Below are 24,643 nucleotides of genomic sequence, written 5' to 3' on the forward strand. Positions count from 1 at the left end.
AACTTTGATAAAATGTAATGTGTTATTATTGCCTGAGACTTTAAACAGACATAAAATGTCTAGTTTGTCGTGTGAATCTAATTTGGTTATTATAATACCTTAATGATTCTCACCCATGTTATTAGCCTTTTATTAGTAATGAAATTACATTATTGTGGTCAACCAAACTGTTTCTTTCACACGGTGTTGGTATAGACCATTAACTACGATGGGTTTAAACTTGAAAAATAGACTGATTTGTGCAGGAGGTACTGTATATATGGTCCATGGCCGCCAGTTATGCGGTATGGAAGCTTACTGAATATGGATTGCATTCAGTGGCATTCTGTTAATCTGTAAAGGGTAGAGAAGCTCTAGGCGCATGATTGTAAAAACAAATACTTACCAGTATATAGCAGCTAATATTCTGTTCTGTAAGTTACTGGGTTGTGGAGATCTAGGGTTCCGTTCTGAAAGTTACTGGGTTGTGGAGATCTAGGGTTCCGTTCTGTAAGTTACTGGGTTGTGGAGATCTAGGGCTCTGTTCTGTAAGTTACTGGGTTGTGGAGATCTAGGGTTCCGTTCTGTAAGTTACTGGGTTGTGGAGATCTAGGGCTCTGTTCTGTAAGTTACTGGGTTGTGGAGATCTAGGGTTCCGTTCTGTAAGTTACTGGGTTGTGGAGATCTAGGGTTCCGTTCTGTAAGTTACTGGGTTGTGGAGATCTAGGGCTCCGTTCTGTAAGTTACTGGGTTGTGGAGATCTAGGGTTCCGTTCTGTAAGTTACTGGGTTGTGGAGATCTAGGGTTCCGTTCTGTAAGTTACTGGGTTGTGGAGATCTAGGGCTCTGTTCTGTAAGTTACTGGGTTGTGGAGATCTAGGGTTCCGTTCTGTAAGTTACTGGGTTGTGGAGATCTAGGGCTCTGTTTTGTAAGTTACTGGGTTGTGGAGATCTAGGGTTCCGTTCTGTAAGTTACTGGGTTGTGGAGATCTAGGGTTCCGTTCTGTAAGTTACTGGGTTGTGGAGATCTAGGGCTCCGTTCTGTAAGTTACTGGGTTGTGGAGATCTAGGGTTCCGTTCTGTAAGTTTCTTGGTTGTGGAGATCTAGGGCTCCGTTCTGTAAGTTACTGGGTTGTGGAGATGTAGGGTTCCGTTCTGTAAGTTACTGGGTTGTGGAGATCTAGGTTTCCGTTCTGAAGTCTGCTGAGGGTATGTCCTCTGCCCTCCTGTGTGATGACTGACGGCTGCTGATCATCTCAGTATTAACCCCTGAAAACGAATGTGTTTAATGAGGAACTGTTTTGCCACTAGTCCTGTGTTTTCATTACAGTAGGTTGTGTGAGGCTGAATTTTAGTGAAGACAGTAAGGTCCTGTTCATACAGTTTTTTTTGGCGCTGCCTTTGACCCGGAAACTGTGGCAAAAACGTCCGAAATCGCCTCCCATTGATTTCAATGGGAGGCAGGGGCGTTTTTTGTCTGCAAGCGGGAAAAAAAAATGGCATGCTCTTTCTTCCCGCGGCTTTGTCTCTGACCTCCCATTTGAAATCAATGGGAGGCAGAGAAAGCGTTTTTTGCTGCTTTTTTTGCCCACGGCACTCCATGGCCGTGGCCGAAAAAATGCCTCCAAACGAGGCAAACAAAGTGCAGGCAGGGTAAAATCTCCCTCAAAATTCCTGAAAAAAATCTGTGTGAACATGGCCTTAGGCTACATTCACACGAGTGTGACAGTTTTACGCGCGTAAAAAATGTGCGTAAATCTGTCAGTGTTCGTTGTGATTTTGCATCAGTGCGCTTTGCATGTGGCATGCTTTTCACGCACTTCTTTTTTTTTTTTTTTCAATGTAATTGTTGCATGAACCATGGACAGCACACGGATGTGCGTCCGTCTACTGTCCATGGTTTTCACAGATCCATTGAATTCAATGGGCGACTAGGTGCGTGAAAATGCACCAATATAGGACATGCAGTGAGCTTCACACAACGGACATACTCTGCGTGAAAAACAAGGAATGTGTGAATGGCCCCATTGAAATCAATTGGTCCCTATGCTCTGCGTTGTTTCAATGCACAGCACACGGACAAGAATCACGCTCGTGTGAATGAGCCCTTAGACTGAGATTCAACAGTGCACCATGCAGTAGCAACACTGTTTCTATCTGCATCTTTTTCTGTTATATATGACTGCCCTATTTAGTTTTTTTGTGTACTCTTACAAAGATTGAGTGAATATATGCATTCATTAGGCATCCCTGCATAAACGTGACCTTATGGGAAATGTTGAAAAGCATTGCCTCTAAATACCCTTGCACACGAATGTGCTTTTGCGGCCGAAAATCCCCGGGAGAATTGCGGCCCCATTCATTTCTATGGGCCCATGAACACGACCTGGACCGCAGAAAGAACGAACATGTCTTATTATGGCCGTGTTCTGCGGTCCAGGCTCATAGAAAATAATGGATGCGGCCATGTGCACAGTCGGCGATTTGGGGGTGGCTCGCGGGTGACACTCCGCCCCCGGCAGATCCTAAAATCACTGCCTTGCACATGGCTACGGTCGTGTGCATGAGGCCTTATACTATGTAGCAAGATGCCATATTGATACTTCTAACATGGTGTATTTCTTACCAATGCTAAGAGATGTGTTCCCCCTCACTTCTGTGTGTAGGAAGTGAGGATATAAAAGATAGACCACAGAACACTGCTTAGGGCAGCTGTCAATCTTTTGGCCTCTTGAACTAGTGCCTTTAGCAATAAACACATAGCCGAGCCGCATGGCCTCCATGTGCTGCTGTACAGGCTCCATCAGGTGCCATATGTACGGAGGTATTCTCCTCTACAAGCAATGCTTCTAGAGGAGAATACCTCCGTACATATGGCATTCAATGGAGTATGCCTCTGTATGAAACTGGAAGCCCATGGAGGTACACTAAAGTCTCCATACACTAGAATGAGAGCCCTACTATGGCTCCATACAAAGGCACTGAGGCCTTAATGATAGAGCGACAGACACGTTTTCAGGTTGAGTTCATATGCCAATATGGCGCTTAGGGACGATTTGCGTTTTTCAAATTAATTTTCCCTCCTAGGCTTCTAAAAGCATTGTGCATAATAGGCCTATGTTGTACTTTCTGACCCAGATCTAAAATTATTTTTACTCTCACAATTGCTATGAGTCTTCTGCATATAACCACCACCATTTGTAATATGTTTGGTCTCTGGGGAAAAAAATAATTGGTAATTTTTTTAAGCAATGATTTAAAGGCTTTTGAGACGCTAGGAAAAAAGCCAAGGCATAAAATTTAGCCGGATTATGCCTCTTCTACCTGACAAGATTACTATTGGTTTTCACCAGGAGGTCAGTGTATTAAAAATGGCAGGGAGTCACTGACCATCCCCGGTTTTTATTTTTAAAGAGTGCTCAACGTTTATAGTAGTAGTTTGTTTGATATAAAAGGTGGGAACTAAATTCACCTATTTATATATTTGCATGCAGATCTCTCTTTAAAGGACCAGTGTCACGAAAAAAAATTTTTTTAGATCAATTTGACTTTAGTGTGTTATTAAACATTTTTTTATTTATGTGTGTTTGTGTTTTACTTTTTTTTATTTTTTCACTTTTTCTTCCCTATGGGGGCTGCCATTTTTTTTTCCATTTCTGTATGTGTCGATTAATGACACATACAGACATGGAATACGGCACATACATCCCCATAGTGAATGCGAACGGGGCCCGTTCCATCCACTATGCTGTACGCCGCCTGTGTGGGAACGGCGCATGCGCCGCTCCCACACAGTCCAAGTTGAACTGTGCGACGTCCGGCGCCATTTTCCTGTGGACCGGAAGTCGCGGCCGGACAGTAAGATTACTACTTCTGGTCGCGGCTTCCGGACTTGTGCACTTGAAGTGGCGGTAGCGGACGGACCGGAGGGAGCGGCGGCGGCAGGAGCAAGTAAGTTATTTCTATGTATGTTCGTGTTTTAGTGTGTGTTTACTACTGTATGTTAACCTACTACACTGTGTGTTAGCTCAAAAAATGGCGACACACAGTGTAGGAGGTTTGACCGTTCAATCCCCTCGTTTCTCCCGGCACTAGCCAGGATAAAGGAGGGGGGTTCTGAGAGCTCACTAGAGCGAGTGAGTTTTCTCAAATTTTGCAGCATAAAGCAATGTGGTTGCTTTACCACATGCAATGCTGCAATTTTGGGAATTGCTCCATCTAGTGACCAGCGCTGGGAAATATTATTATAAATTAGAATCTAATTTATAATATTTCCTGACTCGTGAAAAAAATAAAAAAATTAGAACAATGTCTAATCACCTATACACTATGGCCTCATGCACACGACCGTGTTTTTGCGGCCGCAATTCCCCCGAAAATCCACGGGAGAATTGCGGCCCCATTCTTTTCTATGGGGCCGTGCACACGACCGTAGTTTTTGCGTTCCGTGCACGGCCCGGGAGCCCGGACCGCAGAAAGAACGGGCATGTCTTATTACGGCCCGGTTCTGCGGTCCGGGCTCATTGAAAACAATGGCCGCGGCCATGTGCATGACCCGCGATTTGCGGGCGGCCTGCGGCTGACAGTCCGCTGACAGTCCGCAGCCGGCCGACCCGAAAATCACGGCCGTGCACACGGCTACGGTCTTGTGCATGAGGCCTAACTGTTTAACTAAAAAAAAAAAAAATATGTTTTTCTAGCGACACATTACCTTTAAGTACCATCGTTTTAACGTCCTATGTATATATTGAAATTTGATATCTTCGATCAACCATATGCAATTGTCTCGTAAATGGAGTTGGTTCTAAATAATATGATGTAATTAGACATTGAAATGGAAAGCAAATTATTGTACAACAAAATCACCTTTATTGTAACACAAACCTAGCAGAATGATCTCATTAATGTGAAGAGCCAGGACAAACATGCACGTTCAGGAAAATTAAACATTTGTGTGTCGCCGCAGACAACACAGCTGAATAAACACGTGCTATAACGTACGTCAACAAGTAACTCGTTTGCTTTAACTACTTTGCAAACTTTTCCTGAATCTTCTATTTCATTAAAAAAAAAAAAAAAGGCCCATCAAACTGAAAACAAGCTGTGCATTACTTTAAGTAACCACTAATGCAAAGTAAAAGCTCATTCTACCACCGTAGATCTACAAATGCATGATGTACATTACGATGTGGTTGAAATTGTGCAGTACCCTCCCCCATATACCAGTTGGGGGAAGGGCCGTTGAATGAATGAAGGAATGAATGTGTCGCAACAAAATAATAATAATAATAAAAAAAAACTTTTCAAATATAAACGTGTTAATAATAGTTGTGTTTTTTTTTATTATCAATTAACAAGGTTTTAAAGTGAGTGAAAAGAGAAATTTTAAATCAAATCAATATTTGGTGTGACCACCCTTTGCCTTCAAAACAGCATCACTTCTTCTAGGTACACTTGCACAAAGTCATGGATTTTGTAGGATTCTAGTCAGGTGTATGATTAACCAATTATACCAATAAGGGTGATAATGATCATCGTTTTCATATGTAGGTTAAAACACAGTCACTAACCGAAACAGCTGTGTGGTAGGCCTAAAACTGGATGAGTAACAGCCAAACTCTGCTACAAAGGTGAGGTTGTGGAAGACTGTTTCATGCCACAGGTCCACCATGGCAAGACTAAGCACAGCAACAAGATGCAAGGTAGTTATACTGCATTAGCAAGGTCTCTCCCAGGCAAAGATTTCAAAGCAGACTTGGGTTTCAAGATGTGCAGTTCAAGCTCTTTTTAAGAAGCACAAAGAAACGGGCAACGTTGAGAACCGTAGATGCAGTGGTCGGCCAAGGAAACAGTGCAGCAGGTCAAAGACCCATCCTTCCCTTCGAAATCGGAAAATGTCCAGCAGTACCATCAGCTCAGAACTGGCAAGAACCAGTGGGACCCAGGCTCACCCATAGGCATATGCATGAAACCATAGGAACTGGGGTGCAGAAAAATGGCAGCAGGTGCTCTGGACTGATGAGTCAAAATCTGAAATATTTGGCTGTAACAGAAGGCAGTTTGTTCGCTGGAGAACGGTAAAATAATTGAGTGTCTGCAGGCAACAGTGAAGCATGGTAGAGGTTCCTTGCAAGATTGGGGCTTCATTTCAGCAAATGTATTTGGGGATTGGGTCAGGATTAATGGTGTCCTCAATGCAGCGAAATATAGGCAGATATTTATCCATCATGCAATACCATCAGGGAGGCTCTGATTGTCTCCAAACTTATTCGGAAACAGGACAACGACCCCAAACATACCGACAATGTCATTAAGAAATATCTTTAGCGGAAACAAGAACAAGATGCCTCTGGAAGTAAAGATATGGCCCCCACAGGGCCCTGATCTACCTATATGAATTAATGCGGGTTTGAAGGTAAAGGGTGGTCACACCAAATATTGATTTGATTTAGATTTCTCTTTTGTTCTTTCACTTTGTATTTTGTTAATTTTTTTTTTTTTTAAAAACCTATTAATACTTCTATTTTTGAAAGCATTAACACTTTGCAGCATTTTGGGGGTTACTAGGTTACTAGTTGTGGGGGTGTCCCTACAAAGTCTGACTTTCCAATCAGTGCTGACAGACTGTAGGAGCACACCACTTTGAAAAGACAATGGTAACACCCAGTTGTCAATGTATTCATAAATATTCAGAAGGAATAATAAATGTAATAACAATGCGGAATTATGAGAAAATACGTTCCAGAACTATTGTTTCATAGGGAACACAAGGATTTACTAAAGCAGAAATGTCTAAAGAGAACATATCACATCTATAAAGGTTTTTTTTTTTCTTCAAAGAGTTGGAGACCTGTCACCAAAACTGAAGTGAATGGGAGGTATTGAAAGTGCCAAGTCACTCTGCGCTTTTCAGAACACCCATTCATTTCCATGGAGAGCAACACTGCCTTCTATTCAGTGGGAGGGGCACGACTAACACCAGCCCATCCTCTAGATTTATTTGGCTCTCCGCTCAATTTTCTGTAAATATATGAAAATTTTAAATCTTTATATGAAGCAATTGTATGTGCATTATGTTGCTAGTTATAAAAAGATAATCACTTGTTTCATTCATTTTCTAGTATTTTTGGCGTCAAGAATAGCATTGTCCGCAGCGTTTTTTGTTTTTTTTGATCCGTCCCCCCCTCCTGTCAGAAATGGTACAACCTAGACGTACCACGTTAAAGTCAATGGGGGTCCGTAAAGGTTTGTTTGTGCCTGGTATTGCTGTCAAAGCTTCATTATTTAGCAGCCATGACTCTAATGTGAACGTGGCTCAAAGGGAATGTGTCGCTAGAATTTTTTTCTTCTTTTCAGTTAAACAATTAGTATTTGAGTGATTACACATTGTTTTAATTTTTTCACAAGTCAGGAAATATTATAAATTCTAATAACATTTCCATGTGCTGGGCACTAGGGAGAGCAGTTCTCAAAATTGCAGTATGGTCAATGTGGTAAAGCAACCTCATTGATTTATGTTGCAAATTTGGGGTGGACCCCTCTCCTCTAGTGTCCTCACACAATCCCCCCTCCCTTCTTCTGGCTAGTGCCAGGGGGAGGGAGGGGTTTGAATGTCTTCAAACCTCCTACGCTGTGTGCTGCCATTTTCTGAGCGACTGCACAGTGTAGGAGGATCAGATACAGGGCTCAGCAGACCGTATAACACAAACATAATACACACATCACATACATGAACATAAATTACCTGCTCCTGCCGCCGCCTCCGCTCCTATTCCTTGCGCCTTCGCTTCCTTGAACATATGGCCGGAAACCGCGGTTAGAAGTCGTCATCTTACTGTCTGGCAGCGGCTTCCGGTCCACATGAAAATGGTGCCGGATTTCGCTCTGCGAACGAGCTTTGTTTTGGTCTGTGTGGGAGTGGCGCATGCGCCGTTCCCACACAGACTGGGTACGCTTCGGAGAATGGAACGGAATGAATTAAAGGGGTTGACCGAGATTTAATGATTTTGTGTTAATGCTTATAATTTATAAATGTAAATACATTTGTAATATACTTACATTTTGCAAAGTGGCCCCGCTTACAGATCCTGCCGTGGGGTACTTGATGGGTGACGTCACTCTCTGCACTGGCTCTGGCCGCTTTGTTGATCTTAAATTCTTTGCTGGGTATACGACACGTCACAAAGCGGCCAGAGCCAGTGCAGAGAGTGATGTCACCCGTCAAGTACCCCATGGCAGGATCTGGAAACTGGGCCACTTTGCAAAATGTAAGTATATTACAAATGTATTTACATTTATAATTTACAAGCATTAATACAAAGTCATTAAATCTCGGTCAGCCCCTTTTATTCATATTTCCATATTCGCCTCCCACCCCACCTCTTTCTTGCAATAAACGGTTACTGTACTTCCAGAAAACATTACATTTCACATGCATTCCAATACATCCAAGTTCCTAAATGTCACCTGCAGGGTGGGAAAATACCATGTCTTATATTTCTGTAAAGTTGTATCTTCACCTGCGGGCTGAGGGAGTACATTTTTCTACTTCCTTAAATGTAATGTTTTGACCTGTAGTCTTGATGGTCTGTCTTCATTCATTATGACAGTTCTGTACACACTCCTGTTTATGTAGAACTGTGAAGCTGTCCTGACTTACAATTTGGCATAACAATGGATGAGGTTGTATGCCAGAGTTCCCTCGCCCCGAATAGTCACACAAGTGAAAGCAGAACAGGCTGTGTTGTGTGCACATAGATGTGATCTCCAGAGTACACTGTGTACAATAACAGAGATGGTGGTAGCACAAAGTGTTCCGCTGAGTGTTTTTGCAGGCAGAAAAATCTGCCTCAAAATTCCTTCAGGAATTTTGAGGCAGATTTTGACCTGCCTTCAATTTCCTGCTGCGATTGTCGTGGCTTTTTTTTCCCGTAGCCATTGAGCGCTGTGGGCGAAAATTGCTTTCTCTACCTCCCATTGATTTCAATGGGAGGTCAGAGGCATAACCGCAGCAAGAAAGCGCATGCCGTTTTTTTTTTTTTTTGTTTTTTTTAGTTTATTGAAAAGCGTAGTTGACTACACTTTCCAATTCAGTTTAGAAAAAAAAATTATCCCTAGAACAAGTTCTTCGTATGCGGCAGACAGTGTAAATCGAGCATTAAAATGATAGGGCCAAGCATGAGCCAAATATACATGTCCATACATAGGTGCCACTGTTTTAAATAAAGATATTGGGGTGGATAGTGATTGGAACCCACACAATATCCACAGAAATCTGAACCGCACATGTCATCAGGATCCCACATCTCTGCAGCTTGTAACTTCCAGCAGTCTTTTCTCCTTACGGACGTAAGAAATTAAAAATGTTTTTCACACGCATTTTATTTTTTTGTCTCCTATGTGCAGCGTTCTTAATGTATTTTTTTAATTTCCTGGTTAACCATTATATTTTCTCAACAAATCAATTAAAGGGTAGTTTAAGTTTAAAAGAATTAATCATTAAGGAGCCATAAAACTCTATAGCGATGACTATGTCCCTCAAGATATTTTACATTTAGATGGCTAAGGCATTAGCCTGTCTGCCAGACTCCTTAAAGAGTAACTAAACTTTTTTCAAAAATCTTCTGACGGGTCATAGTGACATGTCAGAAGTTTTGATGGGGGGGGTCGGAGCACTGAGACTCCCACCGATTATTAATACAAAGCAGCAGAGGGGCTCGGGTGAGCTCTGAGCCGCTTGATTTCTGAACGACTTTTCTTGGGAAGCTGAGCAATTTGTGTACGGGCTCATTGGAAAGTCTCTGAGCCCGTTCACCAATTGCTTAGCTTTCCGAGAAAAGCGGATCAGAACCTAAGCGGCTCAGTGCTCACCCGAGCGCTTCTGCCGCTTCTTTTTTAGCGATCGTGGGGGTCTCAGTGCTCGGACCCCCACCTATCAAAACTTCTGACATGTCACTATGACATGTCAGAAGATTTTTGAAAGTTTAGTTACCCTTCAATGAATAATTACATTGGGATAATTACATTTTTCAAGAGCTTCCCTTTAGGCCAGTTTTAGATGTCCGTATTATTAAAAAGAAAATGTTTATAAGAAAAAGTGACCGTACTCAAATTACTGTTACATTTATTAACTTGCTCCCAGTTACTGCTGAATACAAATAAAAGTGGCACGGATTATTGTTCTGGTCCACAGTCTAGTTTGACAGTGCTGTTCGTAATGCCAATGGCCTGTTATATGATCTGTAGCCAAGTATACGTAGTGTGTTTCATAGCCTGGTGTAACTGCCAGCATGGTTCTGGTGCCAAGGTTTAGCACTGCTGAGACATCCACAGGTTAGGGAACACTGGTATATTTATTCACTTTTGCCTCTTGCAGAAATTGATCATAATGATTACATTGCCTATTGTTTTAGGCAAAATACCTTTATACCAGAAGACCGCTTTTTAGATTATAACTATTTTGGCTTTGTATATTTTTTCATTTGAAGATTCAATATCCTCAATGAACTGAAAATCCATTCCTATACTCCCATGGACCCTATTCAGCTGTGGCCGACTTGTCTAACAAACCAGAAGGCGAATGCTTTAGGCTAAAGGGCAGGTACGATGCGTAAAGGCACACAGCGTATCCGCCATGGCGGGCGCAGGCAATTCCGTCCAAAAATCTGCACCAAATTGTGGTCGTGTTTTTCGGCCGCAATATCCTCTGCGGGAAACTGCACACAAAAAAAAAAAAAACACATACTTGACCTCTGACGTTCTGCAGAACAGCCTCCGGGATAACTTTTTCTCTCATGTGACCGTTGCAGCGGTCGCATGGGATAAAAGCCATCCTAGGAGGCTGGCCTGGAAGAATAATACACTCCAACAGGCAAGCAAAGAAAAATGGGGATTTCCAGAAAAGCGCTGCTAATATCCAGAGGGTTTAAGATCAAAGTTATTTATTATTAATTGAGTAAATAAAATCTGTAAATTATATTGCTACGCGTTTCAACACTGGTCTGGTGTTGAAATGTGTAGCCACATAATTTATGGATTTTATTTATTCAACTAATCATAAATAACTTTAAACCTAAACCCTCTGGATATTAGCAGCGCTTTTCTGGAAATCCCCATTTTTCTTTGATTCCTTGTTGGAGTGTATACTTGATATTAAGCGGAGGTGATCCATCACCCACCGGTCCGGAATAGAAGCAGCTGATAACTTACTGTCCGAAAGCACACACTAGTGGTGTACCTAGCATGTACAACCAGCCAAGGTGCGCGCTTATAATCCTTAAATGTTCACGTATAAACCTGTTGGATTTATTGCATGATGTGGCGCCCTATGTCCCTCCTTTTTTTCTCTCCTTTAGGTCTGGACAAAGAAGCACAGAAATCTTGGTTTGTAGAAGATTAATTTTTTTTTGATGCGTTTTTGTTTCGTTTTTTGTGGTGGCGGCGGCATCATCACATCATCTTTTCCGCCGCAAAAAAAACCTCAACGTCTGCTATTTGCTGCGGGTTTTATCTCCCATTAAATTCAATGGGGAAAACCCGCATCACAAAAGCAGCGATTACGCAAAAAGAAATTGACATGCTGCGGATTAAGAAAACGCACCACAGGACAATTTCTGTGCGTTTTTTCCCTCCATTAATTAATGGTTTGTTCAAATCTCATTCACTTTGCTGCTCTTGTATTATGTTGCGGATTTTCCGCAACTAAATACGTTGCGAAAAATTGCAGTATTTACGCAATGTGTGAACTGGGCCTTAGTGTTTCATTATAATGGTTTGTTACAGTCCCATCTACAAAAATGCCCTCTTTTTCTCATGGCGGTATAAGCCTATGTTCACACTGAGTTTTTTGATGCGGAAACCGCGCCGCAAAACACATCAAACGGCCCGAAAATGCCTCCCGTTGATTTCAATGGGAGGCGGAGGACATGCCCTATCTTCGGAGGACATGTCCTATCTAGAAGGCAGACGGACGCATCACGGACCTGCACACAGATGAAAAACTGTCTGTTGTTTGATGCAAAACACACTCGTCTGAATAAAGCCCTAATAGACCAGCAACAACAGTCAGCCACCGCGCAACACCGCTATAAACTAAAGTAAATAAGAGTGATTATCTAAGGCCCTGTTCACATCTGCGTTGGAGGCTCCTTTAGGGGCCTCCGTCATAGATTCTGCTGAAAATAGGGGAAACCATAGCTCAGCATGCTGCGCTATTGTTTCCGTTAAATCCACAAGCACCCCGACGGAAACCTGATGGAACAGATTGACTTTAATGGATTCCGTCTTGCCCTAGTTGTCTCCTTTGTTAAAATGAGCCTGCACGTCCGTCATTTTCAGTATTCTGCTCCTCTGACGAAGCAGAGCAATGGAGTGCCGAATGCAGATGTGAACAGGACCTCATTCATTTACAGAAGTGCTGAAGAAATATAGTGAATTGTCTATTAAATGGTTTGGTTCCCGCTGCTGGACTTGGTTACTTCCCCTAAGGGCTTATTTAAATGAGCGTGATATACGTCCGGGCAACGCGCGTGATTTTTACGCGCCTCGCTCGGACCTATATTAGTCTATGGGGCCGTGCAGACTGTCCGTGATTTTTGCGCAGCGTCTGTCCACTGCTTAAAACTCACGACATGTCCTATATTTGTGCGTTTTTCGCGTATCACGCACCTATTGAAGTCAACAGCAGTAAAAAGTATGAATGAAAACGTGCTTTTCTGTTTACAAACAGAGTGTCATAATGATGGCGGCTGCGCGAAAATCACACAGCCACGCATCATATGGTGATGACACACGGAGCTGTTAAGTACCTTTTGCGCGCGCAAAACGCACACGCTCGTGTAAATCCGGCCCAAGTAAGTTGTTAGATAAGCATAGAATTTGATTCTTGGAAAAGGGTATATAAAAAAGGAGAAAAAGGCGCTCCTCTGGGGTGATATTGTATTGGGTCTTTGGAATAACTTTTAACAGTGAAATGGTTTTCCACTCACCTGGTTCCGTTGTGCAGGATCATCAGCACATCTTGACTTAATTGCTCGTCTGGTAAACTTTCCGGTACACTGTGCTAGCCTCAGGAGCGGACCCACGGTGGATACCTCCAAGCCTGGAGTTTCCTCGACGTGGTCTTTTGAATAGTTTTTCGAAATCTGGCAAAAAACTCCTTTCTTTGGGCGCTTCCGTGTAGCAGAATTTCCGTTCACTCCAGACCCGTTTTTTGATAAAAAATATATTTTATTTTCACATCACATATGTGACAACTTATAAAAGGATAAGAAGATAAAATGTGGGGGAGCTGCAACGCGTTTCAACGCCGGACCGGCGTCTTCGTCAGGCAGGTAAAAACCGCACACGCTCGTGTAAATCCGGCCTAAGTAAGTTGTTAGATCAGCATAGAATTTGATTGTGAGAACCTGGATTTTGAATCCGTGTCGTATGTCTGACCTTAGTTAGGCCCTTGTTTTCTTATAATAAAATGGTTTGGCTAATTTCTGCAAGTAGCTAATGCCATATAGCACACATTTCTTATTCCTCTAAAGATATTCACCCATGTGCCGTGTAAAATAGGCGGCATTTGTTTTTCCACAGTGTGTTCATTGCCGGCTATGTAACCGGATTAGTTACATGTGTGCTATGTAATTCCTCTTGCAGCTGTAGTGTAAAAGTTTTCTTTTGCTTTGTGGTTTTGTGTATCCACACTTTTACTGGGAGATGAATGCTCTTATTAACTTTTGTCTGTACTAGTTTTGAGAGTTTGTGTTCTGATGGCAATTTTTTAAAACTTGAAGCCAATATTAGAATTTAAAAAATACTTTACCTTTGGGCATAGAATTTATAAAAATAGTGAAACGGCTACTTTGTAATTTGACAAAGATAGTCCCAAGGAATGGATTATTTTCTGTTGCGTATACCAGAAAAAATATCAACGCATGCTGAACCATTTTTACAGTAAAATGACAGAAACCTGACAGATCCCATTTAAAGTCAATGGGGCCCATCGCGTGTGGTTGGTGGCTGTCATGTGACTGACCCATCACCGCATTTATTTTAATTTTTCTGCTCCTATGATGGAACAGAAAATGGAAATCATAGCGCATATGTGAACATAGCCCATAGTCCGTTGAAACGTTGTCTAATGTTCTAATTGACACATTATGCTATGAACTCGGTGTACAGGTTGTTTTACATTAATGCTTCCAGCCAGATGCTGTTCTTGGCTTTTTTTTTTTTTTGTGTGCCTCTTCTTCTCCTTGACCCTACAGTTGTCAAGGTACTTTTTGCACATTACTGGGCAGTCTAGTAAAATCGGTGAAATGTTTTGTGAACCAGATGGAGGGCATGTCAATGGATATTTTAGTCGTGTGCTGAATGAATAAGATCATTCACACTATTTAAAGTGTACAATTCTCTGTTATTATAGATGGCATTTCGCATAACTATATGGTAGTCTATTATGTCATCAGCAGTAAGAAGTCTTTGTAGATCTGATTTTGTGAATGCAATCCTGTCACAGGATGGAAGTACTTTAAACTACCCTACCCATTCAGTTATACTCCTCTCTAAAGTTAGAGGTATGAATATGGTTCCGCATGTTTCTACAATAAACCTGAATATACCAATACCTTTTTGACCAGTTCTAACCTCCATGTTATTTGCCTTTGTAAAGATCAGCCAGTAGTTCTCCTATGTCTGTGGCATTACCATGGGTTAGCAGACCTCCCCATAACAGCGATGGTCATTGAGAAATTTCCCCTATTTCAAACCCCCCCTTCATGTACAGATTGTGGGCATGAATAATATTTAGCCACCAGATAATCTCAACCGATAATCTCAACATTGTTACAAGGTTTCAATTAGGCCAGGTTCACACAAAATGTAAGCACTACGCTGCTGAGCTTGCCTAAAAATCTGTAACGCACTCCGCATATGATATTTGCGGACCTAGCCACAGATTTCACGTGTTGCAATGAACAAAGCCCACTATGAAAGTCTGCAGAGAAAGGTTTAGGCTGTAAGTGAATCTTTGTTAAGACTGTTCACTTACATTGCACTGTATTTGGGTCCGCAACAAATAGGTGACGTCTGAATCCAGCCTTGGAGGCTTTATTGTCCACAATATTGGTTCAGGCCAAAGAATGACCACTTCTACTGAGTGCAGAAACCGGTTAACTACAGGACTTTCCTGTAGCTTCACTACTGATAGATCAATATCTAGTGAGGTGGATGTTTGGATTTAGACCAGGTCCTTGCACCTGTAGCCATTCTTAACATCTCCTGCATGTGGGACAGATCACAAAAAGCTAATTCTTTGCAAGTTGAGTTGCAGATGCAGAACTGGAAGTAGGTGAAGCGAGTCAGCAGTGGGAATGGCTTTTTGCTCTCAGCGCTTATAACAACCCTCACTGTAGACAAGACAAACAAAGCTAATCTTAATTGAAATGCTAAGCATTTCTACTGTCTACCTCCCAACGTACGTTTTACTGACATAACCCCTTTTATGTAAATGCTGCCTGTAAATTGAATACATGCACAGTGTTTCATCATAGTACTGTACACTGACTTCTTTCAGAGATTGAGCATTATAGTTGTTAACCTCCAGGTATAGGGTGTTAGTGGTATATTTGAAGCCTTCCACCGCAGGACTTGATATTTTGTATACTCTACAAGAATTTATAATTGAATCACTGGAATAGGACTAGAGTTTCGTTTAAAATGTAACTTTTACTTGTAACATATTTAAAAAGTGTGTAAAACAAATGACACACCAGGACAAGACTGTTTACAAAAAAATCTTCCTTATTGTACAGGAGATATAGTGCTCAATGCAAAAAAAAGTCAATTCAATATTGGTGATATTATCATTTCTTTGCAGAGTTAAAGAAAATGCTCCAAATTGTTGCAAAACATGTGAGTGATCTATTTCCCAGGAGGATAAATATAAATCTCTGTGTGGTAATGACCCCTCCTACCCGTTCCGTAGTGTGTTAAAGTCCTGTTCCGTTCTTATGGCAGCCATAAGAACGGAACAGGACTTTAACACACTACGGAACGGGTAGGAGGGGTCATTACCACACAGAGATTTATATTTATCCTCCTGGGAAATAGATCACTCACATGTTTTGCAACAATTTGGAGCATTTTCTTTAACTCTGCAAAGAAATGATAATATCACCAATATTGAATTGACTTTTTTTTGCATTGAGCACTATATCTCCTGTACAATAAGGAAGATTTTTTTGTAAACAGTCTTAACCTCCAGGTATACCAATATTTTTTATCATCCATTATTTATCTGACCGTTGATGGCCAGATCTCTTAATGACACCCATTATTGCTAAGATATCTGCCGTTTCTTGAAAGAAACCCTTGTAGATCCAGGGGTTGTTTGGAGTTATCCTTCTTTTAGAAGTGTCCTTAGCGGCCTCCTATATGAGTGAGCCAATAGGCAAAACAGGATGGGGGAAATTTATTAAGACTGGTGTTTTATATGCCATTCTGAATATAAAGAGCCTGGAGTAAAATGCCCCTAATTTATTAAGAGGCCCATCTCTGACTGTTTGTACACCAATAACGGAAATCTTTGCCAACTATGGACTGGTGTAGGTTTCCACTATAATTTATGCCAGATTCTTGTGTAAACTATAGTTATAGTTTCCCATCTTGGACAATAATGGCATATCCACAGGCTATGCCATAAAAGTCAGATAGATGCGGGACCTGCACCTATCTCTAGAACGGGGCCCCCTAAACCCCATTCTAGCTTACGCGGCTTTGCTGCCTCCCAGCCACCTCCTGGTAAGGTGGTCGGGAGTTACGGAAACAGACGAGTGCTCCCTGAGCTACGCTGTTTCCGTAACCCCCGTAGAAGTGAATGTTTCTGGAACTGTGTAGCATTTTGTAGTAGCTCGTCGTGCTACGTAGTTTCCGGAAACTCCCATTCACTTCACCAAGGGGTTTAGGGGGCCCCATTCCAGAGATAGGTGCAGGTCCCAAATATGGGATCCGCATCTATCGGTCTTTTATGGCAAGATTGGAACCCCTTTAACTCTTTCATGACAAGGGTCATTGGTGCCCCTGTGTCCAGGTCAAATTGTCAGTTTCTGATATGCACTTCTTTAAATGATAATATCGTTGCAACCGTTTTGAATATCACAACTTTTTTTTTACTTTAGTTTTTTTTACAAGAGTATTGAGGCTTTAATTTTCTAGATTAGTTTAATTCCATGTTTTTAATTTTTATTATGAGCAGACAAATCACTAACAATGCGAAAAAACGTTTGTAATTTTTTATCTATAACATAAATATATATACATATACGCTGTTGCAGCTCTGTAAAAATTAGCCTTCTCTCTCTGTCACCCTGGATCGCTGTGAGGGGAGAGTGAAGAGGGCTATAAGGCTAGATTCACACAACGTGAAAAAAAGGGCAGTTAACCGATTAACTGTCAGTTTTTCATGGCTGTTTAGCATCCGTGTGTCTCAAAATTTGAATCCAGTTCCCGGCCATCAGACCGTTTTAACCACCATTTGCCATCTGTTTTTTATGGATGTTAAAAAAATGGATGACTTCTTTTTGTTAGGGCTTTTTTTTTTTTATCCCAGCCACCTGAAAACACCACACTGCCCATGCAGATAGCGCTGCAATACCCCTGTGGATAGTGCCACATTGCCAACTGTAAATAGCGCCACAGTGTCCACTATAGATAGCGCCACCCCTCGTATGGCACCCCATACCTGTAGATAGCACCACTGGAGCTCCTTGTAGGAGAGGAATTCCTCTGGCCGGGGATTTCTCTCCTAGAGGGAGCTCCTGATGTCTCTGTCCATACATGGACAGTGACGTCTGGGGCTCCCTTTAAGGCCTCATGCACACGTGCACACGGCCGTGCCCGTAATCACAGCCTGCTAATGCGGTCATGGCCGGCCCGCAGACGCCCGCGTGCCGCATTTTCGTGCCATGCTCCCATACAAAGTATGGGAGCACGGGCCGCAAAATCCGAAAAGTAGGACATGCTCCATATTTCCCGGCACGGTTCTACGGCACGGACACCTTTCCGTAGCGCTACGAACCGGGCAGGTCCGTAATTGCGGACCGTATTGCAGTCCGCAATTTAGAGTTTTTCCACGGTCGTGTGCATGGGGCCGAAGTGCAGAATCCCTGACCAGAGCGTCGGCCGCGCTCTGGCCGGGGATTCCACTGCAGGAGTAGCTCCTGACATCACTGTCCAAATGGACAGTGACGTTAGGGGCTCTCTCTCTCTAGGAGCGGAATCCGCCACCCGAACTATCTAACCAGGGATTCCGCTCCTGTAGGGAGGCGCTATCAACAGAGTGGGTGCTACTATTTACAGGGGGTGACGCTATATGTAGGGGGTGGCACGATCTACAGGGGGATGGAGAGACGTTGGGGGCTCCATCTAGGAGGGGGAATCCTCGGCCAGAGCGATCTGACCGGGGATTCCACTCCTAGGGGGGGGTTTTGCGCTATCTACAGGGGGGTGTATTCTGGGACTCTCAAAGCTCCAGCAGACATGAGAGTGCAGCGCTGCTTACACTGAAGCAGCACTGCACTTCTAAAACCCCGTTCCAGGCTGCCAACGTTTATATAAGTGACAACTGCACGGGGCATCAGCCGTTTGTATATAACGGTATGGCAGTTGTGAAGGTGTTAATGTCAGGCTGCGGGTGGCAGGGGCGACGATAAAGCATCAAAAGTCAAAGTTTATTTGCAAATTTCTACTTTCGATGCATTTGCGCCAGAGAACTTGCATGCAAAGGTTCATAATTTCACCTCGATGTGTGAAAAAAACGCAATTGTGCACTCAAGCTGCTCTAAAATTACTTTTGGGTAAATCGACAGAAACAAAGTAAAAATATCTAAAATGAGAAATATCTAACAGTACATATATAACGTTGCTACGTCCCGGGTGGGCTCCCCACAAGGTAATTCAACACACAGGTGTTTGTATTTATCTGTTTATGATATAAAATATACTGAACGTACACTTGACAATACCCATGAGGAAGCCCCAGGAAGTGGGGATATACTTGGGGACAACATGGACCTTTCCTCCATTATTTGAAATAATGCCTTTAATATTTTTATTGGTGATATTATCTCTCTACATATTACATTATTGGATGTTATATGTAATTATGCTTCTTTGTATTTGGTGGACACTTAGGGTGAAATTTATCAAAGTTTCTATATAAGTTTTCTAGCTTAGAAAACAAGCAAAAGGCCGAAAAGTTGCAATTCATGTGGCAGATTTTGTTCCAGCAACATTTACCTGAATGAATCTTGCAGAAACATCCACATTTGGATTAATGGAACTAATTTTCAGTCGCAGAAAATGTCTGCAACACCGTCTGCCACGTGACACTGCACCCTTACAGTTTTAGCTTATATAGAAATGGAAAAAAAAAACCTGCTTTAAAAAATTGGATAATGCAAAGTGTAAACTGGTCCTTGGAATTTCCCATAAAGTACATAACGTCATTAGCGGTTTCATTACGTTTGATATTTATCGGTCTGGTTTACAGATGTTAATTATTCACACAAGTCTGTTTTACAGTTAGTGAACATGTCAGATAAGTTACTACATTAACCTTGGTATTTATAGGTCTACCTCTATTTCACTTTCTTGTGACAAAAAGGAACACTTGACCATGTTAAGCAGATGTATAGAATTCACCATGGTGCTTTGCATTTTCAAGCATTAATGTATTTGTAAACACTGAGCATGGGAAAGGGACAGAAATAAACCCTATTCTTCCAAGAGTGTAAGTGGATCCAAGGGAAACCCAATTTTTGAAATGAGTGAGGGTAGAAAAAGAGGGAATAACTTCCCTACAGTATTTTTCAGTCCGCAACACTTTCTTCAAGCTTCTGAAACAGTTTTGCAAAAATCTGTTAAACGGGTGTCCATTTTCTCCTTATCCCATCCAGTTTAGATAGGGACGGGCGGAGGTGGTAGGGCTTTGGGGGTAGGGCTCCTGCTTTAAAGAGGCTCTGTCACCACATTATAAGTGCCCTATCTCCTACATAAGGAGATTGGCGCTATAATGTAGGTGACGGTAATGCTGACAGAAAGCTCAGACGAAACGTCAGAACGAGACCCCAACGAAGATGTGAACGAAGCCTAACTGATACAAACGGAGGGCATATCCGTTTGTATCCATCATCCATTGACTTCAATGTTAAAAAAAAAAAACAAAAAAAAAAAACTGAAAGCTCCTTTCCGTCAGGTTTCTGTCATTTTTTTATGGAAACCGCGCAGTAGACTACTGTATTTCTTCTGTCAAAAAACGTAAACTTGACGAAACGGAGCCTAACTGAGCACAACTGATGCAAAAATAAAACCCATTGAAATCAATAGTTTTTTTTTACATAAATGTTAACTTCCGTTCTCGTGGTCCTCTGACGGATACGCTAGAACGGAAGCCACAATGCAGATGTGAACGCAGCCTTATATGCAATTTAATAATAGGACAGGATACCTTATGGTAATAGGAATACCTTATGGTAACTGGCTTATATATCCTTTTTTTTAATCCTTTTTTTTTTTTATTTTTTTATTCCTTCGTGTTCCTTTTACAAACTGCTCATCACAACACAATAGTACTGTATATTATGTAGGTTTATAGTGTGATGGTTGATCTGTATCCTTATTTTCCCTCAAATCATTGAAGTTGGACATCTGTTGCACATAGCAACAACAAAACATAACCATAGACTGACATCATTCATGGCTCTTGAAGCAGAAGGCTCCAACCACTGTAAAGCGGCCATACTGCAACACTGCAGCTGTGCTCCTATTCAAGTGAATAGGTGCAGAGCTGCAATACGGTCGCTATACTGTGACCGGAGCCATCTGCTTCCGGCACTGACCACTGCATAACATCTAGTGCCGGAGGCAGCCGAAACAGCTGATCGGTGCGTGGTCCGGCTGTCCGACTAATTACCTATCCTGTGGGTCCCGTGCCCTGGCAACCCCTTTTAAGCTCACATTTTTCTGTTGGGCCAGTCCAGTAAGGTGCTGTCTATTATTTTTAAGTAACTATTGAACTCGTGTATTGCTGTGATCAGTCTATAATGGATGCAACTCCCTCTCTCAACTGTGCTGGAATGTCTTTCGTAAAAAAAACACCTACGTTTTTCTTTTTTAGATGCCATAGATGGAGGGTCTGATGTACCACCTGCTTTGTTTAGCCTAATGTTAGTGATAGTGGACTGTTTATTTTCTTTTGCCACAGAATATTATGCCCTAGGCTATGAACGCCCATTCATCATGTCAGGACACATCTGTGCGATACAATACAAGGATGAATGTGTCAGAAGAATTTTTTAATAACGGTTTAAAAATATGATTGTTGAATTTGATTAGCTGTCAAACTTTTAACCCCTTCCCGCTGCAGCCACTTCTGACCTTCCTGACAGCGCCTTATTTTTCAAATCTATTTCAAATCTGACATGTCACTTTGAGGTAACTGTGGAATGCTTTTCCTATCCAAGCGATTCTGAGATTTTCTCGTGACACCTTGGACTTTGTTACTGGCAAAATTTGGTTTATACATTCAGTATTTAATTGTGGAAAAACACCAAAATGTTGTGGAAAATGTCAAATTAGCATTTTTTTTTTATACTTTTATAAATGTATCTGCTTGTAAGACATAGTTATACCACACAAAATAGTTGCTAATTAACATTTCCAATATCTGTACTTTGTTTGCATAGTTTTTTGAACATTCTTTTATTTTTCTAGGATGTAACAAGGCTTAGAACTTTAGCAGAAATTTCTCACGTTTTCAAAAAAATGTCAAAAAGCTATTTTCACAGGGACCAGTTCAGTCGTGAAGTGAATTTGAGGGCTTTATATATTAGAAAGTCCCCATAAATCGCCCCATTTTAAAAACGAAACCCCTCAAAGTATTCTAACAGCATTTACAAAATTACTTTACATCGCCGCATCTAAGGGGTTAATGGCAGGGATCGGAGCTAGCTCCGGTCCTTCCTTTACAGCAGGATGTTAGCTGTAACATACAGCGGACACCCACCAATGATGACGCAGGCTCACCTTCTGAGCCTGCAACATCTTGCCCTCAGTACCAGAAGCCTTATAGGCCCCACCCTGGTGGGGTCTAGGAGTCTTCTGTACTAGGCAGGCGGGGAGGCCAGTGTTAACCCCTTCAGGACTGAGCCTGTTTTGGCCTTCAGGACGAAGCCGATTTTTAAAATCTGACGTGTCACTTTATGTGGTAATAACTCCGGAATGCTTTTACCTATCCAAGCGATTCTGAGATTGTTTTCTCGTGACACATTGGACTTTATGTTACTGGCAAAATTTGCCCGATAGATTCAGTATTTAATTGTGAAAAACACCAAAATTTAGCGAAAAATTGCAAAAATTAGCATTTTTCTAAATTTAAATGTATCTGCTTGTAAAACCGATAGTAATACCACACAAAATAGTTACTAGTTACCATCCCCCACATGTCTACTTTAGTTTGGCATCGTTTTTTGAACATTATTTTATTTTTCTAGGACGTTACAAGGCTTAGAACTTTAGCAGCAATTTCTCATATTTTCAAGAAAATTTCAAAAGGCGATTTTTACAAGGACAAGTTCAGTTCTGAAGTGGCTTTGAGAGTCTTATATATTAGAAAGTCCCCATAAATCACCCCATTTTGAAAACTGCACCCCTCAAAGTATTCAAAACAGCATTCAGAAAATGTATTAACCCTTTAGGCGTTTCACAGGAATTAAAGCAAAGTAGAGGTGAAAGTTACAAATTTCATTTTTTTTATACAAAATTCATTTGTAATACATTTTTTTTCTATACCACAGAAGGTTTTTCCCAAAAAATGTAACTTATTATTTATTGCCCAGATTCTGCAGTTTTTAGAAATACCCCACATGTGGCCCTAGTTCGGTTATGGACTGAAACACAGGCCTCAGAAGCAAAGGAGCACCTAGTGGATTTTGGGGCCTTCTTTTTTTAGCATATATTTTAGGTACCATGTCAGGTTTGAAGAGGTCTTGTGGAGCCAAAACAATAAAGACCCCCAAAAGTGACCTCATTTTGGAAACTACACCCCTCAGGGAATTTATCTAGGGGTATAGTTAGCATTTTGAACCCACAGTTTTTTTGCTAAATTTATTTGAATTAGTTTGTGAAGATGAAAATCTACTTTTTTCTGAAAAAACATAGACATTTTTAATTTTTTCAAGGTATAAAAGAGAAAAAACACCCCAACATATGTAAAGCAATTTCTCCTGATTATAGCAATACCCCATATGTGGTAATAAACTGCTGTTTGGACCCACAGCAGGACTCAGAAGGAAAGGAGCACCATTTGGATTTTGAAATTCTGATTTTGCTGGAATGGTTTTCAGTGCCATGTCGCGTTTCAAATGCACTGGAGGGAACAAAATAGTGGAAACCGCCGGAAAGTGACCCCATTTTGGAAACTACACCCCTCAAGGAATTTTTCTAGGGGTAAAGTTAGCATTTTGACCCCACGGTTGTTTTGCTGAATTCATTGGAATTATTCTGTAAAGGTAAAAATCGACTTTTTTTCTGAAAAAAGGTAGCCATTTTTAATTTTTACAAGGAATAAAGGAGAAAAAGCACCCCAACATTTGTAAAACAATTTCTCCCGATTACGGAAATATGCCATATGTAGTAATAAACTGCTGTTTGGACCCACAGCAAGGCTTAGAAGGGAAGGAGCGCTATTTGGCTTTTGGATCTCAAATTTAGCTGAAATGGTTTTTGGGTGCCATGTCGCATTTGCAAAGCCCCTGAGAGGCCAAAACAGGGGAAACCCCCCAAAAGTGGAAATTACACCACTTAAAGAATCTATCTAGGGATATAGTGGGCATTTAGACCCCACAAGTCTTTTGCAGGATTTATTAGATTTAGGCCGTGAAAATGAATATCGACATTTCTTCCACTAAAATGTTGCATTTTTTTCAATTTCACAAAGGATAAAGGGGGTAAAAGCACCCCAACATTTGTAAAGCAATTTCTCCCGAGTACGGCAATACCCCACGTGTGGTCATAAATGGTTTTTCATTAGAAAGTAATTAACCCTTTCTGGAGTGATCCATTTTTTTCTTTTCCTTCTTCGTTTTTTCCTCCCCGCGTTCCAAGAGCCACAACTTTTTTATTTTTCAGTCAATAGAGCGGTATGAGGGCTTATTTATCGAGGGACGAGCGGTCGTTTTTATTGGTGCAACTTTTTGGTACATACAACTTTTTGAGCACTTTTTATTACATTTTTAGGTAGAGCCAAGGTGACCAAAAAAACAGCGATTTTGCCGTTCTAAATGCTTTATTTTTTACGTGAGACGCTCCATACATCACCCCCCACACTACGACATGCTATGTCATGGTGCGCGCAGAGGTTAATGCGCAGCGCATGGTGCAGAGTGAAAATTACAATTTTCCACTCATATGCCATTTTAGTGCACTATATGTTATGCCCAGTTTGTGCCACTGAAGACAAATAACTCAAAATATTAACCGGGTTTTCCCGGGTATGGCGATGCCATATCTGTGGACGTAAATTGGTGTTTAGGCACGCTGCAGGGCTCAGAAGGGAGGGACGCCATTTGGCTTTTGGGGCACAGAGTTTGCTTGGTAGTTGTTCTGTTTGGGGTTTTACT

General features: G+C 41.5%; 1 protein-coding gene across 5 annotated transcripts in view; it reads left to right on the forward strand.

Moving 5' to 3' along the window:
- FARP1 (FERM, ARH/RhoGEF and pleckstrin domain protein 1) overlaps positions 1–24,643 on the forward strand; it is a 247,209-nt gene that overhangs the window by 23,985 nt on the left and 198,581 nt on the right. The window lies entirely within an intron of this gene.

The sequence above is a fragment of the Rhinoderma darwinii genome, chromosome 2 (genome assembly GCF_050947455.1).
Source record: "Rhinoderma darwinii isolate aRhiDar2 chromosome 2, aRhiDar2.hap1, whole genome shotgun sequence".
NCBI lineage: Eukaryota > Metazoa > Chordata > Amphibia > Anura > Rhinodermatidae > Rhinoderma > Rhinoderma darwinii.